The sequence below is a fragment of the Epinephelus lanceolatus genome, chromosome 14 (assembly GCF_041903045.1).
Source record: "Epinephelus lanceolatus isolate andai-2023 chromosome 14, ASM4190304v1, whole genome shotgun sequence".
NCBI lineage: Eukaryota > Metazoa > Chordata > Actinopteri > Perciformes > Serranidae > Epinephelus > Epinephelus lanceolatus.
In genome coordinates this window covers 2,691,629-2,714,289 of record NC_135747.1, presented here as the reverse complement: position 1 = coordinate 2,714,289, position 22,661 = coordinate 2,691,629, and positions in this window count along the sequence as shown.

The window sequence follows — 22,661 nt, the reverse complement described above, 5'->3', positions numbered from 1 at the left end:
GAACAACTAGTGATGGAAACCAGAGGAAACTGCCTTGCTACTATAGAATTCACCAAACCACATGTTTCTGGCTTGGAAACTTGCTTCTGAGTGCTTCTGGTCAAAAGTAACAGCCTAAGTGACAATATGCTCTCAAAATGCTTTTCGAGGCCTGAAAACACCAAAAGTGACATGATGCTGTTTTCGGACCAACTAGTGATGAAAACCAGAGGAAACTGCCTTGCTACTATGGAATTCACCAAACCACATGTTTCTGGCTTGGAAACTTGCTTCTGAGTGCTTCTGGTCAAAAGTAACAGCCTAAGTGACAACATGCTCTCAAAATGCTTTTCGAGGCCTGAAAACACCAAAAGTGACATGATGCTGTTTTCTGAACAACTAGTGATGGAAACCAGAGGAAACTGCCTTGCTACTATAGAATTCACCAAACCACATGTTTCTGGCTTGGAAACTTGCTTCTGAGTGCTTCTGGTCAAAAGTAACAGCCTAAGTGACAACATGCTCTCAAAATGCTTTTCGAGGCCTGAAAACACCAAAAGTGACATGATGCTGTTTTCTGAACAACTAGTGATGGAAACCAGAGGAAACTGCCTTGCTACTATGGAATTCACCAAACCACATGTTTCTGGCTTGGAAACTTGCGTCTGAGTGCTTCTAGTCAAAAGTAACAGCCTAAGTGACAACATGCTCTCAAAATGCTTTTCGAGGCCTGAAAACACTAAAAGTGACATGATGCTGTTTTCTGAACAACTAGTGATGGAAACCAGAGGAAACTGCCTTGCTACTATGGAATTCACCAAACCACATGTTTCTGGCTTGGAAACTTGCTTCTGAGTGCTTCTGGTCAAAAGTAACAGCCTAAGTGACAACATGCTCTCAAAATGCTTTTCGAGGCCTGAAAACACTAAAAGGGACATGATGCTGTTTTCTGAACAACTAGTGATGGAAACCAGAGGAAACTGCCTTGCTACTATGGAATTCACCAAACCACATGTTTCTGGCTTGGAAACTTGCTTCTGAGTGCTTCTGGTCAAAAGTAACAGCCTAAGTGACAACATGCTCTCAAAATGCTTTTCGAGGCCTGAAAACACTAAAAGTGACATGATGCTGTTTTCTGAACAACTAGTGATGGAAACCAGAGGAAACTGCCTTGCTACTATGGAATTCACCAAACCACATGTTTCTGGCTTGGAAACTTGCTTCTGAGTGCTTCTGGTCAAAAGTAACAGCCTAAGTGACAACATGCTCTCAAAATGCTTTTCGAGGCCTGAAAACACCAAAAGTGACATGATGCTGTTTTCGGAACAACTAGTGATGGAAACCAGAGGAAACTGCCTTGCTACTATAGAATTCACCAAACCACATGTTTCTGGCTTGGAAACTTGCTTCTGAGTGCTTTTGGTCAAAAGTAACAGCCTAAGTGACAACATGCTCTCAAAATGCTTTTCGAGGCCTGAAAACACCAAAAGTGACATGATGCTGTTTTCTGACCAACTAGTGATGGAAACCAGAGGAAACTGCCTTGCTACTATGGAATTCACCAAACCACATGTTTCTGGCTTGGAAACTTGCTTCTGAGTGCTTCTGGTCAAAAGTAACAGCCTAAGTGACAACATGCTCTCAAAATGCTTTTCGAGGCCTGAAAACACCAAAAGTGACATGATGCTGTTTTCTGAACAACTAGTGATGAAAACCAGAGTAAACTGCCTTGCTACTATGGAATTCACCAAACCACATGTTTCTGGCTTGGAAACTTGCTTCTGAGTGCTTCTGGTCAAAAGTAACAGCCTAAGTGACAACATGCTCTCAAAATGCTTTTCGAGGCCTGAAAACACCAAAAGTGACATGATGCTGTTTTCAGACCAACTAGTGATGAAAACCAGAGGAAACTGCCTTGCTACTATGGAATTCACCAAACCACATGTTTCTGGCTTGGAAACTTGTTTCTGAGTGCTTCTGGTCAAAAGTAACAGCCTAAGTGACAACATGCTCTCAAAATGCTTTTCGAGGCCTGAAAACACCAAAAGTGACATGATGCTGTTTTCTGAACAACTAGTGATGGAAACCAGAGGAAACTGCCTTGCTACTATAGAATTCGCCAAACCACATGTTTCTGGCTTGGAAACTTGCTTCTGAGTGCTTCTGGTCAAAAGTAACAGCCTAAGTGACAACATGCTCTCAAAATGCTCTTCGAGGCCTGAAAACACCAAAAGTGACATGATGCTGTTTTCTGAACAACTAGTGATGGAAACCAGAGGAAACTGCCTTGCTACTATAGAATTCACCAAACCACATGTTTCTGGCTTGGAAACTTGCTTCTGAGTGCTTCTGGTCAAAAGTAACAGCCTAAGTGACAACATGCTCTCAAAATGCTTTTCGAGGCCTGAAAACACCAAAAGTGACATGATGCTGTTTTCGGAACAACTAGTGATGGAAACCAGAGGAAACTGCCTTGCTACTATAGAATTCACCAAACCACATGTTTCTGGCTTGGAAACTTGCTTCTGAGTGCTTCTGGTCAAAAGTAACAGCCTAAGTGACAACATGCTCTCAAAATGCTTTTCGAGGCCTGAAAACACCAAAAGTGACATGATGCTGTTTTCAGACCAACTAGTGATGAAAACCAGAGGAAACTGCCTTGCTACTATGGAATTCACCAAACCACATGTTTCTGGCTTGGAAACTTGCTTCTGAGTGCTTCTGGTCAAAAGTAACAGCCTAAGTGACAACATGCTCTCAAAATGCTTTTCGAGGCCTGAAAACACCAAAAGTGACATGATGCTGTTTTCGGAACAACTAGTGATGAAAACCAGAGTAAACTGCCTTGCTACTATGGAATTCACCAAACCACATGTTTCTGGCTTGGAAACTTGCTTCTGAGTGCTTCTGGTCAAAAGTAACAGCCTAAGTGACAACATGCTCTCAAAATGCTTTTCGAGGCCTGAAAACACCAAAAGTGACATGATGCTGTTTTCAGACCAACTAGTGATGAAAACCAGAGGAAACTGCCTTGCTACTATGGAATTCACCAAACCACATGTTTCTGGCTTGGAAACTTGTTTCTGAGTGCTTCTGGTCAAAAGTAACAGCCTAAGTGACAACATGCTCTCAAAATGCTTTTCGAGGCCTGAAAACACCAAAAGTGACATGATGCTGTTTTCTGAACAACTAGTGATGGAAACCAGAGGAAACTGCCTTGCTACTATAGAATTCGCCAAACCACATGTTTCTGGCTTGGAAACTTGCTTCTGAGTGCTTCTGGTCAAAAGTAACAGCCTAAGTGACAACATGCTCTCAAAATGCTCTTCGAGGCCTGAAAACACCAAAAGTGACATGATGCTGTTTTCTGAACAACTAGTGATGGAAACCAGAGGAAACTGCCTTGCTACTATAGAATTCACCAAACCACATGTTTCTGGCTTGGAAACTTGCTTCTGAGTGCTTCTGGTCAAAAGTAACAGCCTAAGTGACAACATGCTCTCAAAATGCTTTTCGAGGCCTGAAAACACTAAAAGTGACATGATGCTGTTTTCTGAACAACTAGTCATGGAAACCAGAGTAAACTGCCTTGCTACTATGGAATTCACCAAACCACATGTTTCTGGCTTGGAAACTTGCTTCTGAGTGCTTCTGGTCAAAAGTAACAGCCTAAGTGACAACATGCTCTCAAAATGCTTTTCGAGGCCTGAAAACACCAAAAGTGACATGATGCTGTTTTCGGACCAACTAGTGATGAAAACCAGAGGAAACTGCCTTGCTACTATGGAATTCACCAAACCACATGTTTCTGGCTTGGAAACTTGCTTCTGAGTGCTTCTGGTCAAAAGTAACAGCCTAAGTGACAACATGCTCTCAAAATGCTTTTCGAGGCCTGAAAACACCAAAAGTGACATGATGCTGTTTTCTGAACAACTAGTGATGGAAACCAGAGGAAACTGCCTTGCTACTATAGAATTCACCAAACCACATGTTTCTGGCTTGGAAACTTGCTTCTGAGTGCTTCTGGTCAAAAGTAACAGCCTAAGTGACAACATGCTCTCAAAATGCTTTTCGAGGCCTGAAAACACCAAAAGTGACATGATGCTGTTTTCTGAACAACTAGTGATGGAAACCAGAGGAAACTGCCTTGCTACTATGGAATTCACCAAACCACATGTTTCTGGCTTGGAAACTTGCGTCTGAGTGCTTCTAGTCAAAAGTAACAGCCTAAGTGACAACATGCTCTCAAAATGCTTTTCGAGGCCTGAAAACACTAAAAGTGACATGATGCTGTTTTCTGAACAACTAGTGATGGAAACCAGAGGAAACTGCCTTGCTACTATGGAATTCACCAAACCACATGTTTCTGGCTTGGAAACTTGCTTCTGAGTGCTTCTGGTCAAAAGTAACAGCCTAAGTGACAACATGCTCTCAAAATGCTTTTCGAGGCCTGAAAACACTAAAAGGGACATGATGCTGTTTTCTGAACAACTAGTGATGGAAACCAGAGGAAACTGCCTTGCTACTATGGAATTCACCAAACCACATGTTTCTGGCTTGGAAACTTGCGTCTGAGTGCTTCTGGTCAAAAGTAACAGCCTAAGTGACAACATGCTCTCAAAATGCTTTTCGAGGCCTGAAAACACCAAAAGTGACATGATGCTGTTTTCTGAACAACTAGTGATGGAAACCAGAGGAAACTGCCTTGCTACTATGGAATTCACCAAACCACATGTTTCTGGCTTGGAAACTTGCTTCTGAGTGCTTCTGGTCAAAAGTAACAGCCTAAGTGACAACATGCTCTCAAAATGCTTTTCGAGGCCTGAAAACACCAAAAGTGACATGATGCTGTTTTCAGACCAACTAGTGATGAAAACCAGAGGAAACTGCCTTGCTACTATGGAATTCACCAAACCACATGTTTCTGGCTTGGAAACTTGTTTCTGAGTGCTTCTGGTCAAAAGTAACAGCCTAAGTGACAACATGCTCTCAAAATGCTTTTCGAGGCCTGAAAACACTAAAAGTGACATGATGCTGTTTTCTGAACAACTAGTGATGGAAACCAGAGGAAACTGCCTTGCTACTATAGAATTCACCAAACCACATGTTTCTGGCTTGGAAACTTGCTTCTGAGTGCTTCTGGTCAAAAGTAACAGCCTAAGTGACAACATGCTCTCAAAATGCTTTTCGAGGCCTGAAAACACCAAAAGTGACATGATGCTGTTTTCGGACCAACTATTGATGAAAACCAGAGGAAACTGCCTTGCTACTATGGAATTCACCAAACCACATGTTTCTGGCTTGGAAACTTGCTTCTGAGTGCTTCTGGTCAAAAGTAACAGCCTAAGTGACAACATGCTCTCAAAATGCTTTTCGAGGCCTGAAAACACCAAAAGTGACATGATGCTGTTTTCGGACCAACTATTGATGAAAACCAGAGGAAACTGCCTTGCTACTATGGAATTCACCAAACCACATGTTTCTGGCTTGGAAACTTGCTTCTGAGTGCTTCTGGTCAAAAGTAACAGCCTAAGTGACAACATGCTCTCAAAATGCTTTTCGAGGCCTGAAAACACCAAAAGTGACATGATGCTGTTTTCTGAACAACTAGTGATGAAAACCAGAGGAAACTGCCTTGCTACTATGGAATTCACCAAACCACATGTTTCTGGCTTGGAAACTTGCTTCTGAGTGCTTCTGGTCAAAAGTAACAGCCTAAGTGACAACATGCTCTCAAAATGCTTTTCGAGGCCTGAAAACACCAAAAGTGACATGATGCTGTTTTCTGAACAACTAGTGATGGAAACCAGAGGAAACTGCCTTGCTACTATAGAATTCACCAAACCACATGTTTCTGGCTTGGAAACTTGCTTCTGAGTGCTTCTGGTCAAAAGTAACAGCCTAAGTAACAATATGCTCTCAAAATGCTTTTCGAGGCCTGAAAACACCAAAAGTGACATGATGCTGTTTTCGGACCAACTAGTGATGAAAACCAGAGGAAACTACCTTGCTACTATGGAATTCACCAAACCACATGTTTCTGGCTTGGAAACTTGCTTCTGAGTGCTTCTGGTCAAAAGTAACAGCCTAAGTGACAAAATGCTCTCAAAATGCTTTTCGAGGCCTGAAAACACCAAAAGTGACATGATGCTGTTTTCAGACCAACTAGTGATGGAAACCAGAGTAAACTGCCTTGCTACTATGGAATTCACCAAACCACATGTTTCTGGCTTGGAAACTTGCTTCTGAGTGCTTCTGGTCAAAAGTAACAGCCTAAGTGACAACATGCTGTCAAAATGCTTTTCGAGGCCTGAAAACACTAAAAGTGACATGATGCTGTTTTCTGAACAACTAGTGATGGAAACCAGAGGAAACTGCCTTGTTACTATGGAATTAACCAAACCACATGTTTCTGGCTTGGAAACTTGCTTCTGAGTGCTTCTGGTCAAAAGTAACAGCCTAAGTGACAACATGCTCTCAAAATGCTTTTCGAGGCCTGAAAACACTAAAAGTGACATGATGCTGTTTTCTGAACAACTAGTGATGGAAACCAGAGGAAACTGCCTTGCTACTATAGAATTCACCAAACCACATGTTTCTGGCTTGGAAACTTGCTTCTGAGTGCTTCTGGTCAAAAGTAACAGCCTAAGTGACAATATGCTCTCAAAATGCTTTTCGAGGCCTGAAAACACCAAAAGTGACATGATGCTGTTTTCGGACCAACTAGTGATGAAAACCAGAGGAAACTGCCTTGCTACTATGGAATTCACCAAACCACATGTTTCTGGCTTGGAAACTTGCTTCTGAGTGCTTCTAATCAAAAGTAACAGCCTAAGTGACAACATGCTGTCAAAATGCTTTTCGAGGCCTGAAAACACTAAAAGTGACATGATGCTGTTTTCTGAACAACTAGTGATGGAAAGCAGAGGAAACTGCCTTGCTACTATGGAATTCACCAAACCACATGTTTCTGGCTTGGAAACTTGCTTCTGAGTGCTTCTGGTCAAAAGTAACAGCCTAAGTGACAACATGCTCTCAAAATGCTTTTCGAGGCCTGAAAACACCAAAAGTGACATGATGCTGTTTTCTGAACAACTAGTGATGAAAACCAGAGGAAACTGCCTTGCTACTATGGAATTCACCAAACCACATGTTTCTGGCTTGGAAACTTGCTTCTGAGTGCTTCTGGTCAAAAGTAACAGCCTAAGTGACAACATGCTCTCAAAATGCTTTTCGAGGCCTGAAAACACCAAAAGTGACATGATGCTGTTTTCTGAACAACTAGTGATGGAAACCAGAGGAAACTGCCTTGCTACTATGGAATTCACCAAACCACATGTTTCTGGCTTGGAAACTTGCTTCTGAGTGCTTCTGGTCAAAAGTAACAGCCTAAGTGACAACATGCTCTCAAAATGCTTTTCGAGGCCTGAAAACACCAAAAGTGACATGATGCTGTTTTCTGAACAACTAGTGATGGAAACCAGAGGAAACTGCCTTGCTACTATAGAATTCACCAAACCACATGTTTCTGGCTTGGAAACTTGCTTCTGAGTGCTTCTGGTCAAAAGTAACAGCCTAAGTGACAACATGCTCTCAAAATGCTTTTCGAGGCCTGAAAACACCAAAAGTGACATGATGCTGTTTTCTGAACAACTAGTGATGGAAACCAGAGGAAACTGCCTTGCTACTATGGAATTCACCAAACCACATGTTTCTGGCTTGGAAACTTGTTTCTGAGTGCTTCTGGTCAAAAGTAACAGCCTAAGTGACAACATGCTCTCAAAATGCTTTTCGAGGCCTGAAAACACCAAAAGTGACATGATGCTGTTTTCTGAACAACTAGTGATGGAAACCAGAGGAAACTGCCTTGCTACTATAGAATTCACCAAACCACATGTTTCTGGCTTGGAAACTTGCTTCTGAGTGCTTCTGGTCAAAAGTAACAGCCTAAGTGACAACATGCTCTCAAAATGCTTTTCGAGGCCTGAAAACACCAAAAGTGACATGATGCTGTTTTCAGACCAACTAGTGATGAAAACCAGAGGAAACTGCCTTGCTACTATGGAATTCACCAAACCACATGTTTCTGGCTTGGAAACTTGTTTCTGAGTGCTTCTGGTCAAAAGTAACAGCCTAAGTGACAACATGCTCTCAAAATGCTCTTCGAGGCCTGAAAACACCAAAAGTGACATGATGCTGTTTTCTGAACAACTAGTGATGGAAACCAGAGGAAACTGCCTTGCTACTATAGAATTCACCAAACCACATGTTTCTGGCTTGGAAACTTGCTTCTGAGTGCTTCTGGTCAAAAGTAACAGCCTAAGTGACAACATGCTCTCAAAATGCTTTTCGAGGCCTGAAAACACCAAAAGTGACATGATGCTGTTTTCTGACCAACTAGTGATGGAAACCAGAGGAAACTGCCTTGCTACTATGGAATTCACCAAACCACATGTTTCTGGCTTGGAAACTTGCTTCTGAGTGCTTCTGGTCAAAAGTAACAGCCTAAGTGACAACATGCTCTCAAAATGCTTTTCGAGGCCTGAAAACACCAAAAGTGACATGATGCTGTTTTCGGAACAACTAGTGATGAAAACCAGAGTAAACTGCCTTGCTACTATGGAATTCACCAAACCACATGTTTCTGGCTTGGAAACTTGCTTCTGAGTGCTTCTGGTCAAAAGTAACAGCCTAAGTGACAACATGCTCTCAAAATGCTTTTCGAGGCCTGAAAACACTAAAAGTGACATGATGCTGTTTTCTGAACAACTAGTGATGGAAACCAGAGGAAACTGCCTTGCTACTATGGAATTCACCAAACCACATGTTTCTGGCTTGGAAACTTGCGTCTGAGTGCTTCTGGTCAAAAGTAACAGCCTAAGTGACAACATGCTCTCAAAATGCTTTTCGAGGCCTGAAAACACCAAAAGTGACATGATGCTGTTTTCTGAACAACTAGTGATGGAAACCAGAGGAAACTGCCTTGCTACTATGGAATTCACCAAACCACATGTTTCTGGCTTGGAAACTTGCTTCTGAGTGCTTCTGGTCAAAAGTAACAGCCTAAGTGACAACATGCTCTCAAAATGCTTTTCGAGGCCTGAAAACACCAAAAGTGACATGATGCTGTTTTCGGAACAACTAGTGATGGAAACCAGAGGAAACTGCCTTGCTACTATAGAATTCACCAAACCACATGTTTCTGGCTTGGAAACTTGCTTCTGAGAGCTTTTGGTCAAAAGTAACAGCCTAAGTGACAACATGCTCTCAAAATGCTTTTCGAGGCCTGAAAACACCAAAAGTGACATGATGCTGTTTTCTGACCAACTAGTGATGGAAACCAGAGGAAACTGCCTTGCTACTATGGAATTCACCAAACCACATGTTTCTGGCTTGGAAACTTGCTTCTGAGTGCTTCTGGTCAAAAGTAACAGCCTAAGTGACAACATGCTCTCAAAATGCTTTTCGAGGCCTGAAAACACCAAAAGTGACATGATGCTGTTTTCTGAACAACTAGTGATGAAAACCAGAGTAAACTGCCTTGCTACTATGGAATTCACCAAACCACATGTTTCTGGCTTGGAAACTTGCTTCTGAGTGCTTCTGGTCAAAAGTAACAGCCTAAGTGACAACATGCTCTCAAAATGCTTTTCGAGGCCTGAAAACACCAAAAGTGACATGATGCTGTTTTCTGAACAACTAGTGATGGAAACCAGAGGAAACTGCCTTGCTACTATAGAATTCGCCAAACCACATGTTTCTGGCTTGGAAACTTGCTTCTGAGTGCTTCTGGTCAAAAGTAACAGCCTAAGTGACAACATGCTCTCAAAATGCTCTTCGAGGCCTGAAAACACCAAAAGTGACATGATGCTGTTTTCTGAACAACTAGTGATGGAAACCAGAGGAAACTGCCTTGCTACTATAGAATTCGCCAAACCACATGTTTCTGGCTTGGAAACTTGCTTCTGAGTGCTTCTGGTCAAAAGTAACAGCCTAAGTGACAACATGCTCTCAAAATGCTCTTCGAGGCCTGAAAACACCAAAAGTGACATGATGCTGTTTTCTGAACAACTAGTGATGGAAACCAGAGGAAACTGCCTTGCTACTATAGAATTCACCAAACCACATGTTTCTGGCTTGGAAACTTGCTTCTGAGTGCTTCTGGTCAAAAGTAACAGCCTAAGTGACAACATGCTCTCAAAATGCTTTTCGAGGCCTGAAAACACTAAAAGTGACATGATGCTGTTTTCTGAACAACTAGTCATGGAAACCAGAGTAAACTGCCTTGCTACTATGGAATTCACCAAACCACATGTTTCTGGCTTGGAAACTTGCTTCTGAGTGCTTCTGGTCAAAAGTAACAGCCTAAGTGACAACATGCTCTCAAAATGCTTTTCGAGGCCTGAAAACACCAAAAGTGACATGATGCTGTTTTCTGAACAACTAGTGATGGAAACCAGAGGAAACTGCCTTGCTACTATAGAATTCACCAAACCACATGTTTCTGGCTTGGAAACTTGCTTCTGAGTGCTTCTGGTCAAAAGTAACAGCCTAAGTGACAATATGCTCTCAAAATGCTTTTCGAGGCCTGAAAACACCAAAAGTGACATGATGCTGTTTTCGGACCAACTAGTGATGAAAACCAGAGGAAACTGCCTTGCTACTATGGAATTCACCAAACCACATGTTTCTGGCTTGGAAACTTGCTTCTGAGTGCTTCTGGTCAAAAGTAACAGCCTAAGTGACAACATGCTCTCAAAATGCTTTTCGAGGCCTGAAAACACCAAAAGTGACATGATGCTGTTTTCTGAACAACTAGTGATGGAAACCAGAGGAAACTGCCTTGCTACTATAGAATTCACCAAACCACATGTTTCTGGCTTGGAAACTTGCTTCTGAGTGCTTCTGGTCAAAAGTAACAGCCTAAGTGACAACATGCTCTCAAAATGCTTTTCGAGGCCTGAAAACACCAAAAGTGACATGATGCTGTTTTCTGAACAACTAGTGATGGAAACCAGAGGAAACTGCCTTGCTACTATGGAATTCACCAAACCACATGTTTCTGGCTTGGAAACTTGCGTCTGAGTGCTTCTAGTCAAAAGTAACAGCCTAAGTGACAACATGCTCTCAAAATGCTTTTCGAGGCCTGAAAACACTAAAAGTGACATGATGCTGTTTTCTGAACAACTAGTGATGGAAACCAGAGGAAACTGCCTTGCTACTATGGAATTCACCAAACCACATGTTTCTGGCTTGGAAACTTGCTTCTGAGTGCTTCTGGTCAAAAGTAACAGCCTAAGTGACAACATGCTCTCAAAATGCTTTTCGAGGCCTGAAAACACTAAAAGGGACATGATGCTGTTTTCTGAACAACTAGTGATGGAAACCAGAGGAAACTGCCTTGCTACTATGGAATTCACCAAACCACATGTTTCTGGCTTGGAAACTTGCGTCTGAGTGCTTCTGGTCAAAAGTAACAGCCTAAGTGACAACATGCTCTCAAAATGCTTTTCGAGGCCTGAAAACACCAAAAGTGACATGATGCTGTTTTCTGAACAACTAGTGATGGAAACCAGAGGAAACTGCCTTGCTACTATGGAATTCACCAAACCACATGTTTCTGGCTTGGAAACTTGCTTCTGAGTGCTTCTGGTCAAAAGTAACAGCCTAAGTGACAACATGCTCTCAAAATGCTTTTCGAGGCCTGAAAACACCAAAAGTGACATGATGCTGTTTTCAGACCAACTAGTGATGAAAACCAGAGGAAACTGCCTTGCTACTATGGAATTCACCAAACCACATGTTTCTGGCTTGGAAACTTGTTTCTGAGTGCTTCTGGTCAAAAGTAACAGCCTAAGTGACAACATGCTCTCAAAATGCTTTTCGAGGCCTGAAAACACTAAAAGTGACATGATGCTGTTTTCTGAACAACTAGTGATGGAAACCAGAGGAAACTGCCTTGCTACTATAGAATTCACCAAACCACATGTTTCTGGCTTGGAAACTTGCTTCTGAGTGCTTCTGGTCAAAAGTAACAGCCTAAGTGACAACATGCTCTCAAAATGCTTTTCGAGGCCTGAAAACACCAAAAGTGACATGATGCTGTTTTCGGACCAACTATTGATGAAAACCAGAGGAAACTGCCTTGCTACTATGGAATTCACCAAACCACATGTTTCTGGCTTGGAAACTTGCTTCTGAGTGCTTCTGGTCAAAAGTAACAGCCTAAGTGACAACATGCTCTCAAAATGCTTTTCGAGGCCTGAAAACACCAAAAGTGACATGATGCTGTTTTCGGACCAACTATTGATGAAAACCAGAGGAAACTGCCTTGCTACTATGGAATTCACCAAACCACATGTTTCTGGCTTGGAAACTTGCTTCTGAGTGCTTCTGGTCAAAAGTAACAGCCTAAGTGACAACATGCTCTCAAAATGCTTTTCGAGGCCTGAAAACACCAAAAGTGACATGATGCTGTTTTCTGAACAACTAGTGATGAAAAACCAGAGGAAACTGCCTTGCTACTATGGAATTCACCAAACCACATGTTTCTGGCTTGGAAACTTGCTTCTGAGTGCTTCTGGTCAAAAGTAACAGCCTAAGTGACAACATGCTCTCAAAATGCTTTTCGAGGCCTGAAAACACCAAAAGTGACATGATGCTGTTTTCTGAACAACTAGTGATGGAAACCAGAGGAAACTGCCTTGCTACTATAGAATTCACCAAACCACATGTTTCTGGCTTGGAAACTTGCTTCTGAGTGCTTCTGGTCAAAAGTAACAGCCTAAGTAACAATATGCTCTCAAAATGCTTTTCGAGGCCTGAAAACACCAAAAGTGACATGATGCTGTTTTCGGACCAACTAGTGATGAAAACCAGAGGAAACTACCTTGCTACTATGGAATTCACCAAACCACATGTTTCTGGCTTGGAAACTTGCTTCTGAGTGCTTCTGGTCAAAAGTAACAGCCTAAGTGACAAAATGCTCTCAAAATGCTTTTCGAGGCCTGAAAACACCAAAAGTGACATGATGCTGTTTTCAGACCAACTAGTGATGGAAACCAGAGTAAACTGCCTTGCTACTATGGAATTCACCAAACCACATGTTTCTGGCTTGGAAACTTGCTTCTGAGTGCTTCTGGTCAAAAGTAACAGCCTAAGTGACAACATGCTGTCAAAATGCTTTTCGAGGCCTGAAAACACTAAAAGTGACATGATGCTGTTTTCTGAACAACTAGTGATGGAAACCAGAGGAAACTGCCTTGTTACTATGGAATTAACCAAACCACATGTTTCTGGCTTGGAAACTTGCTTCTGAGTGCTTCTGGTCAAAAGTAACAGCCTAAGTGACAACATGCTCTCAAAATGCTTTTCGAGGCCTGAAAACACTAAAAGTGACATGATGCTGTTTTCTGAACAACTAGTGATGGAAACCAGAGGAAACTGCCTTGCTACTATAGAATTCACCAAACCACATGTTTCTGGCTTGGAAACTTGCTTCTGAGTGCTTCTGGTCAAAAGTAACAGCCTAAGTGACAATATGCTCTCAAAATGCTTTTCGAGGCCTGAAAACACCAAAAGTGACATGATGCTGTTTTCGGACCAACTAGTGATGAAAACCAGAGGAAACTGCCTTGCTACTATGGAATTCACCAAACCACATGTTTCTGGCTTGGAAACTTGCTTCTGAGTGCTTCTAATCAAAAGTAACAGCCTAAGTGACAACATGCTGTCAAAATGCTTTTCGAGGCCTGAAAACACTAAAAGTGACATGATGCTGTTTTCTGAACAACTAGTGATGGAAAGCAGAGGAAACTGCCTTGCTACTATGGAATTCACCAACCCACATGTTTCTGGCTTGGAAACTTGCTTCTGAGTGCTTCTGGTCAAAAGTAACAGCCTAAGTGACAACATGCTCTCAAAATGCTTTTCGAGGCCTGAAAACACCAAAAGTGACATGATGCTGTTTTCTGAACAACTAGTGATGAAAACCAGAGGAAACTGCCTTGCTACTATGGAATTCACCAAACCACATGTTTCTGGCTTGGAAACTTGCTTCTGAGTGCTTCTGGTCAAAAGTAACAGCCTAAGTGACAACATGCTCTCAAAATGCTTTTCGAGGCCTGAAAACACCAAAAGTGACATGATGCTGTTTTCTGAACAACTAGTGATGGAAACCAGAGGAAACTGCCTTGCTACTATGGAATTCACCAAACCACATGTTTCTGGCTTGGAAACTTGCTTCTGAGTGCTTCTGGTCAAAAGTAACAGCCTAAGTGACAACATGCTCTCAAAATGCTTTTCGAGGCCTGAAAACACCAAAAGTGACATGATGCTGTTTTCTGAACAACTAGTGATGGAAACCAGAGGAAACTGCCTTGCTACTATAGAATTCACCAAACCACATGTTTCTGGCTTGGAAACTTGCTTCTGAGTGCTTCTGGTCAAAAGTAACAGCCTAAGTGACAACATGCTCTCAAAATGCTTTTCGAGGCCTGAAAACACCAAAAGTGACATGATGCTGTTTTCTGAACAACTAGTGATGGAAACCAGAGGAAACTGCCTTGCTACTATGGAATTCACCAAACCACATGTTTCTGGCTTGGAAACTTGTTTCTGAGTGCTTCTGGTCAAAAGTAACAGCCTAAGTGACAACATGCTCTCAAAATGCTTTTCGAGGCCTGAAAACACCAAAAGTGACATGATGCTGTTTTCTGAACAACTAGTGATGGAAACCAGAGGAAACTGCCTTGCTACTATAGAATTCACCAAACCACATGTTTCTGGCTTGGAAACTTGCTTCTGAGTGCTTCTGGTCAAAAGTAACAGCCTAAGTGACAACATGCTCTCAAAATGCTTTTCGAGGCCTGAAAACACTAAAAGTGACATGATGCTGTTTTCTGAACAACTAGTGATGGAAACCAGAGTAAACTGCCTTGCTACTATAGAATTCACCAAACCACATGTTTCTGGCTTGGAAACTTGCTTCTGAGTGCTTCTGGTCAAAAGTAACAGCCTAAGTGACAACATGCTCTCAAAATGCTTTTTGAGGCCTGAAAACACCAAAAGTGACATGATGCTGTTTTCGGAACAACTAGTGATGGAAACCAGAGGAAACTGCCTTGCTACTATGGAATTCACCAAACCACATGTTTCTGGCTTGGAAACTTGTTTCTGAGTGCTTCTGGTCAAAAGTAACAGCCTAAGTGACAACATGCTCTCAAAATGCTTTTCGAGGCCTGAAAACACCAAAAGTGACATGATGCTGTTTTCTGAACAACTAGTGATGAAAACCAGAGGAAACTGCCTTGCTACTATGGAATTCACCAAACCACATGTTTCTGGCTTGGAAACTTGTTTCTGAGTGCTTCTGGTCAAAAGTAACAGCCTAAGTGACAACATGCTCTCAAAATGCTTTTCGAGGCCTGAAAACACCAAAAGTGACATGATGCTGTTTTCGGACCAACTAGTGATGAAAACCAGAGGAAACTACCTTGCTACTATGGAATTCACCAAACCACATGTTTCTGGCTTGGAAACTTGCTTCTGAGTGCTTCTGGTCAAAAGTAACAGCCTAAGTGACAAAATGCTCTCAAAATGCTTTTCGAGGCCTGAAAACACCAAAAGTGACATGATGCTGTTTTCTGAACAACTAGTGATGGAAACCAGAGGAAACTGCCTTGCTACTATAGAATTCACCAAACCACATGTTTCTGGCTTGGAAACTTGCTTCTGAGTGCTTCTGGTCAAAAGTAACAGCCTAAGTGACAACATGCTCTCAAAATGCTTTTCGAGGCCTGAAAACACAAAAGTGACATGATGCTGTTATCTGAACAACTAGTGATGGAAACCAGAGGAAACTGCCTTGCTACTATGGAATTCACCAAACCACATGTTTCTGGCTTGGAAACTTGCTTCTGAGTGCTTCTGGTCAAAAGTAACAGCCTAAGTGACAACATGCTCTCAAAATGCTTTTCGAGGCCTGAAAACACCAAAAGTGACATGATGCTGTTTTCTGAACAACTAGTGATGAAAACCAGAGGAAACTGCCTTGCTACTATGGAATTCACCAAACCACATGTTTCTGGCTTGGAAACTTGTTTCTGAGTGCTTCTGGTCAAAAGTAACAGCCTAAGTGACAACATGCTCTCAAAATGCTTTTCGAGGCCTGAAAACACCAAAAGTGACATGATGCTGTTTTCGGACCAACTAGTGATGAAAACCAGAGGAAACTACCTTGCTACTATGGAATTCACCAAACCACATGTTTCTGGCTTGGAAACTTGCTTCTGAGTGCTTCTGGTCAAAAGTAACAGCCTAAGTGACAAAATGCTCTCAAAATGCTTTTCGAGGCCTGAAAACACCAAAAGTGACATGATGCTGTTTTCTGAACAACTAGTGATGGAAACCAGAGGAAACTGCCTTGCTACTATAGAATTCACCAAACCACATGTTTCTGGCTTGGAAACTTGCTTCTGAGTGCTTCTGGTCAAAAGTAACAGCCTAAGTGACAACATGCTCTCAAAATGCTTTTCGAGGCCTGAAAACACCAAAAGTGACATGATGCTGTTATCTGAACAACTAGTGATGGAAACCAGAGGAAACTGCCTTGCTACTATGGAATTCACCAAACCACATGTTTCTGGCTTGGAAATTTGTTTCTGAGTGCTTCTGGTCAAAAGTAACAGCCTAAGTGACAACATGCTCTCAAAATGCTTTTCGAGGCCTGAAAACACTAAAAGTGACATGATGCTGTTTTCTGAACAACTAGTGATGGAAACCAGAGTAAACTGCCTTGCTACTATGGAATTCACCAAACCACATGTTTCTGGCTTGGAAACTTGCTTCTGAGTGCTTCTGGTCAAAAGTAACAGCCTAAGTGACAACATGCTCTCAAAATGCTTTTCGAGGCCTGAAAACACCAAAAGTGACATGATGCTGTTTTCTGAACAACTAGTGATGGAAACCAGAGGAAACTGCCTTGCTACTATAGAATTCACCAAACCACATGTTTCTGGCTTGGAAACTTGCTTCTGAGTGCTTCTGGTCAAAAGTAACAGCCTAAGTGACAATATGCTCTCAAAATGCTTTTCGAGGCCTGAAAACACCAAAAGTGACATGATGCTGTTTTCGGACAAACTAGTGATGAAAACCAGAGGAAACTGCCTTGCTACTATGGAATTCACCAAACCACATGTTTCTGGCTTGGAAACTTGCTTCTGAGTGCTTCTGGTCAAAAGTAACAGCCTAAGTGACAACATGCTCTCAAAATGCTTTTCGAGGCCTGAAAACACCAAAAGTGACATGATGCTGTTTTCTGAACAACTAGTGATGGAAACCAGAGGAAACTGCCTTGCTACTATAGAATTCACCAAACCACATGTTTCTGGCTTGGAAACTTGCTTCTGAGTGCTTCTGGTCAAAAGTAACAGCCTAAGTAACAATATGCTCTCAAAATGCTTTTCGAGGCCTGAAAACACCAAAAGTGACATGATGCTGTTTTCGGACCAACTAGTGATGAAAACCAGAGGAAACTACCTTGCTACTATGGAATTCACCAAACCACATGTTTCTGGCTTGGAAACTTGCTTCTGAGTGCTTCTGGTCAAAAGTAACAGCCTAAGTGACAAAATGCTCTCAAAATGCTTTTCGAGGCCTGAAAACACCAAAAGTGACATGATGCTGTTTTCAGACCAACTAGTGATGGAAACCAGAGTAAACTGCCTTGCTACTATGGAATTCACCAAACCACATGTTTCTGGCTTGGAAACTTGCTTCTGAGTGCTTCTGGTCAAAAGTAACAGCCTAAGTGACAACATGCTGTCAAAATGCTTTTCGAGGCCTGAAAACACTAAAAGTGACATGATGCTGTTTTCTGAACAACTAGTGATGGAAACCAGAGGAAACTGCCTTGTTACTATGGAATTAACCAAACCACATGTTTCTGGCTTGGAAACTTGCTTCTGAGTGCTTCTGGTCAAAAGTAACAGCCTAAGTGACAACATGCTCTCAAAATGCTTTTCGAGGCCTGAAAACACTAAAAGTGACATGATGCTGTTTTCTGAACAACTAGTGATGGAAACCAGAGGAAACTGCCTTGCTACTATAGAATTCACCAAACCACATGTTTCTGGCTTGGAAACTTGCTTCTGAGTGCTTCTGGTCAAAAGTAACAGCCTAAGTGACAACATGCTCTCAAAATGCTTTTCGAGGCCTGAAAACACCAAAAGTGACATGATGCTGTTTTCGGAACAACTAGTGATGAAAACCAGAGGAAACTGCCTTGCTACTATGGAATTCACCAAACCACATGTTTCTGGCTTGGAAACTTGCTTCTGAGTGCTTCTAGTCAAAAGTAACAGCCTAAGTGACAACATGCTCTCAAAATGCTTTTCGAGGCCTGAAAACACTAAAAGTGACATGATGCTGTTTTCTGAACAACTAGTGATGGAAAGCAGAGGAAACTGCCTTGCTACTATGGAATTCACCAAACCACATGTTTCTGGCTTGGAAACTTGCTTCTGAGTGCTTCTGGTCAAAAGTAACAGCCTAAGTGACAACATGCTCTCAAAATGCTTTTCGAGGCCTGAAAACACCAAAAGTGACATGATGCTGTTTTCTGAACAACTAGTGATGGAAACCAGAGGAAACTGCCTTGCTACTATGGAATTCACCAAACCACATGTTTCTGGCTTGGAAACTTGCTTCTGAGTGCTTCTGGTCAAAAGTAACAGCCTAAGTGACAACATGCTGTCAAAATGCTTTTCGAGGCCTGAAAACACTAAAAGTGACATGATGCTGTTTTCTGAACAACTAGTGATGGAAACCAGAGGAAACTGCCTTGTTACTATGGAATTAACCAAACCACATGTTTCTGGCTTGGAAACTTGCTTCTGAGTGCTTCTGGTCAAAAGTAACAGCCTAAGTGACAACATGCTCTCAAAATGCTTTTCGAGGCCTGAAAACACTAAAAGTGACATGATGCTGTTTTCTGAACAACTAGTGATGGAAACCAGAGTAAACTGCCTTGCTACTATAGAATTCACCAAACCACATGTTTCTGGCTTGGAAACTTGCTTCTGAGTGCTTCAGGTCAAAAGTAACAGCCTAAGTGACAACATGCTCTCAAAATGCTTTTCGAGGCCTGAAAACACTAAAAGTGACATGATGCTGTTTTCTGAACAACTAGTGATGGAAACCAGAGGAAACTGCCTTGCTACTATAGAATTCACCAAACCACATGTTTCTGGCTTGGAAACTTGCTTCTGAGTGCTTCTGGTCAAAAGTAACAGCCTTAGTGACAACATGCTCTCAAAATGCTTTTCGAGGCCTGAAAACACTAAAAGTGACATGATGCTGTTTTCTGAACAACTAGTGATGGAAAGCAGAGGAAACTGCCTTGCTACTATAGAATTCACCAAACCACATGTTTCTGGCTTGGAAACTTGCTTCTGAGTGCTTCTGGTCAAAAGTAACAGCCTAAGTGACAACATGCTCTCAAAATGCTTTTCGAGGCCTGAAAACACCAAAAGTGACATGATGCTGTTTTCTGAACAACTAGTGATGGAAACCAGAGGAAACTGCCTTGCTACTATAGAATTCACCAAACCACATGTTTCTGGCTTGGAAACTTGCTTCTGAGTGCTTCTGGTCAAAAGTAACAGCCTAAGTGACAACATGCTCTCAAAATGCTTTTCGAGGCCTGAAAACACCAAAAGTGACATGATGCTGTTTTCGGAACAACTAGTGATGGAAACCAGAGGAAACTGCCTTGCTACTATGGAATTCACCAAACCACATGTTTCTGGCTTGGAAACTTGTTTCTGAGTGCTTCTGGTCAAAAGTAACAGCCTAAGTGACAACATGCTCTCAAAATGCTTTTCGAGGCCTGAAAACACCAAAAGTGACATGATGCTGTTTTCTGAACAACTAGTGATGAAAACCAGAGGAAACTGCCTTGCTACTATGGAATTCACCAAACCACATGTTTCTGGCTTGGAAACTTGTTTCTGAGTGCTTCTGGTCAAAAGTAACAGCCTAAGTGACAACATGCTCTCAAAATGCTTTTCGAGGCCTGAAAACACCAAAAGTGACATGATGCTGTTTTCGGACCAACTAGTGATGAAAACCAGAGGAAACTACCTTGCTACTATGGAATTCACCAAACCACATGTTTCTGGCTTGGAAACTTGCTTCTGAGTGCTTCTGGTCAAAAGTAACAGCCTAAGTGACAAAATGCTCTCAAAATGCTTTTCGAGGCCTGAAAACACCAAAAGTGACATGATGCTGTTTTCAGACCAACTAGTGATGGAAACCAGAGTAAACTGCCTTGCTACTATGGAATTCACCAAACCACATGTTTCTGGCTTGGAAACTTGCTTCTGAGTGCTTCTGGTCAAAAGTAACAGCCTAAGTGACAACATGCTGTCAAAATGCTTTTCGAGGCCTGAAAACACTAAAAGTGACATGATGCTGTTTTCTGAACAACTAGTGATGGAAACCAGAGGAAACTGCCTTGTTACTATGGAATTAACCAAACCACATGTTTCTGGCTTGGAAACTTGCTTCTGAGTGCTTCTGGTCAAAAGTAACAGCCTAAGTGACAACATGCTCTCAAAATGCTTTTCGAGGCCTGAAAACACTAAAAGTGACATGATGCTGTTTTCTGAACAACTAGTGATGGAAACCAGAGGAAACTGCCTTGCTACTATAGAATTCACCAAACCACATGTTTCTGGCTTGGAAACTTGCTTCTGAGTGCTTCTGGTCAAAAGTAACAGCCTAAGTGACAACATGCTCTCAAAATGCTTTTCGAGGCCTGAAAACACCAAAAGTGACATGATGCTGTTTTCGGAACAACTAGTGATGAAAACCAGAGGAAACTGCCTTGCTACTATGGAATTCACCAAACCACATGTTTCTGGCTTGGAAACTTGCTTCTGAGTGCTTCTAGTCAAAAGTAACAGCCTAAGTGACAACATGCTCTCAAAATGCTTTTCGAGGCCTGAAAACACTAAAAGTGACATGATGCTGTTTTCTGAACAACTAGTGATGGAAAGCAGAGGAAACTGCCTTGCTACTATGGAATTCACCAAACCACATGTTTCTGGCTTGGAAACTTGCTTCTGAGTGCTTCTGGTCAAAAGTAACAGCCTAAGTGACAACATGCTCTCAAAATGCTTTTCGAGGCCTGAAAACACCAAAAGTGACATGATGCTGTTTTCTGAACAACTAGTGATGGAAACCAGAGGAAACTGCCTTGCTACTATGGAATTCACCAAACCACATGTTTCTGGCTTGGAAACTTGCTTCTGAGTGCTTCTGGTCAAAAGTAACAGCCTAAGTGACAACATGCTGTCAAAATGCTTTTCGAGGCCTGAAAACACTAAAAGTGACATGATGCTGTTTTCTGAACAACTAGTGATGGAAACCAGAGGAAACTGCCTTGTTACTATGGAATTAACCAAACCACATGTTTCTGGCTTGGAAACTTGCTTCTGAGTGCTTCTGGTCAAAAGTAACAGCCTAAGTGACAACATGCTCTCAAAATGCTTTTCGAGGCCTGAAAACACTAAAAGTGACATGATGCTGTTTTCTGAACAACTAGTGATGGAAACCAGAGTAAACTGCCTTGCTACTATAGAATTCACCAAACCACATGTTTCTGGCTTGGAAACTTGCTTCTGAGTGCTTCAGGTCAAAAGTAACAGCCTAAGTGACAACATGCTCTCAAAATGCTTTTCGAGGCCTGAAAACACTAAAAGTGACATGATGCTGTTTTCTGAACAACTAGTGATGGAAACCAGAGGAAACTGCCTTGCTACTATAGAATTCACCAAACCACATGTTTCTGGCTTGGAAACTTGCTTCTGAGTGCTTCTGGTCAAAAGTAACAGCCTTAGTGACAACATGCTCTCAAAATGCTTTTCGAGGCCTGAAAACACCAAAAGTGACATGATGCTGTTTTCTGAACAACTAGTGATGGAAAGCAGAGGAAACTGCCTTGCTACTATAGAATTCACCAAACCACATGTTTCTGGCTTGGAAACTTGCTTCTGAGTGCTTCTGGTCAAAAGTAACAGCCTAAGTGACAACATGCTCTCAAAATGCTTTTCGAGGCCTGAAAACACCAAAAGTGACATGATGCTGTTTTCTGAACAACTAGTGATGGAAACCAGAGGAAACTGCCTTGCTACTATAGAATTCACCAAACCACATGTTTCTGGCTTGGAAACTTGCTTCTGAGTGCTTCTGGTCAAAAGTAACAGCCTAAGTGACAACATGCTCTCAAAATGCTTTTCGAGGCCTGAAAACACCAAAAGTGACATGATGCTGTTTTCGGAACAACTAGTGATGGAAACCAGAGGAAACTGCCTTGCTACTATGGAATTCACCAAACCACATGTTTCTGGCTTGGAAACTTGTTTCTGAGTGCTTCTGGTCAAAAGTAACAGCCTAAGTGACAACATGCTCTCAAAATGCTTTTCGAGGCCTGAAAACACCAAAAGTGACATGATGCTGTTTTCTGAACAACTAGGGATGAAAACCAGAGGAAACTGCCTTGCTACTATGGAATTCACCAAACCACATGTTTCTGGCTTGGAAACTTGTTTCTGAGTGCTTCTGGTCAAAAGTAACAGCCTAAGTGACAACATGCTCTCAAAATGCTTTTCGAGGCCTGA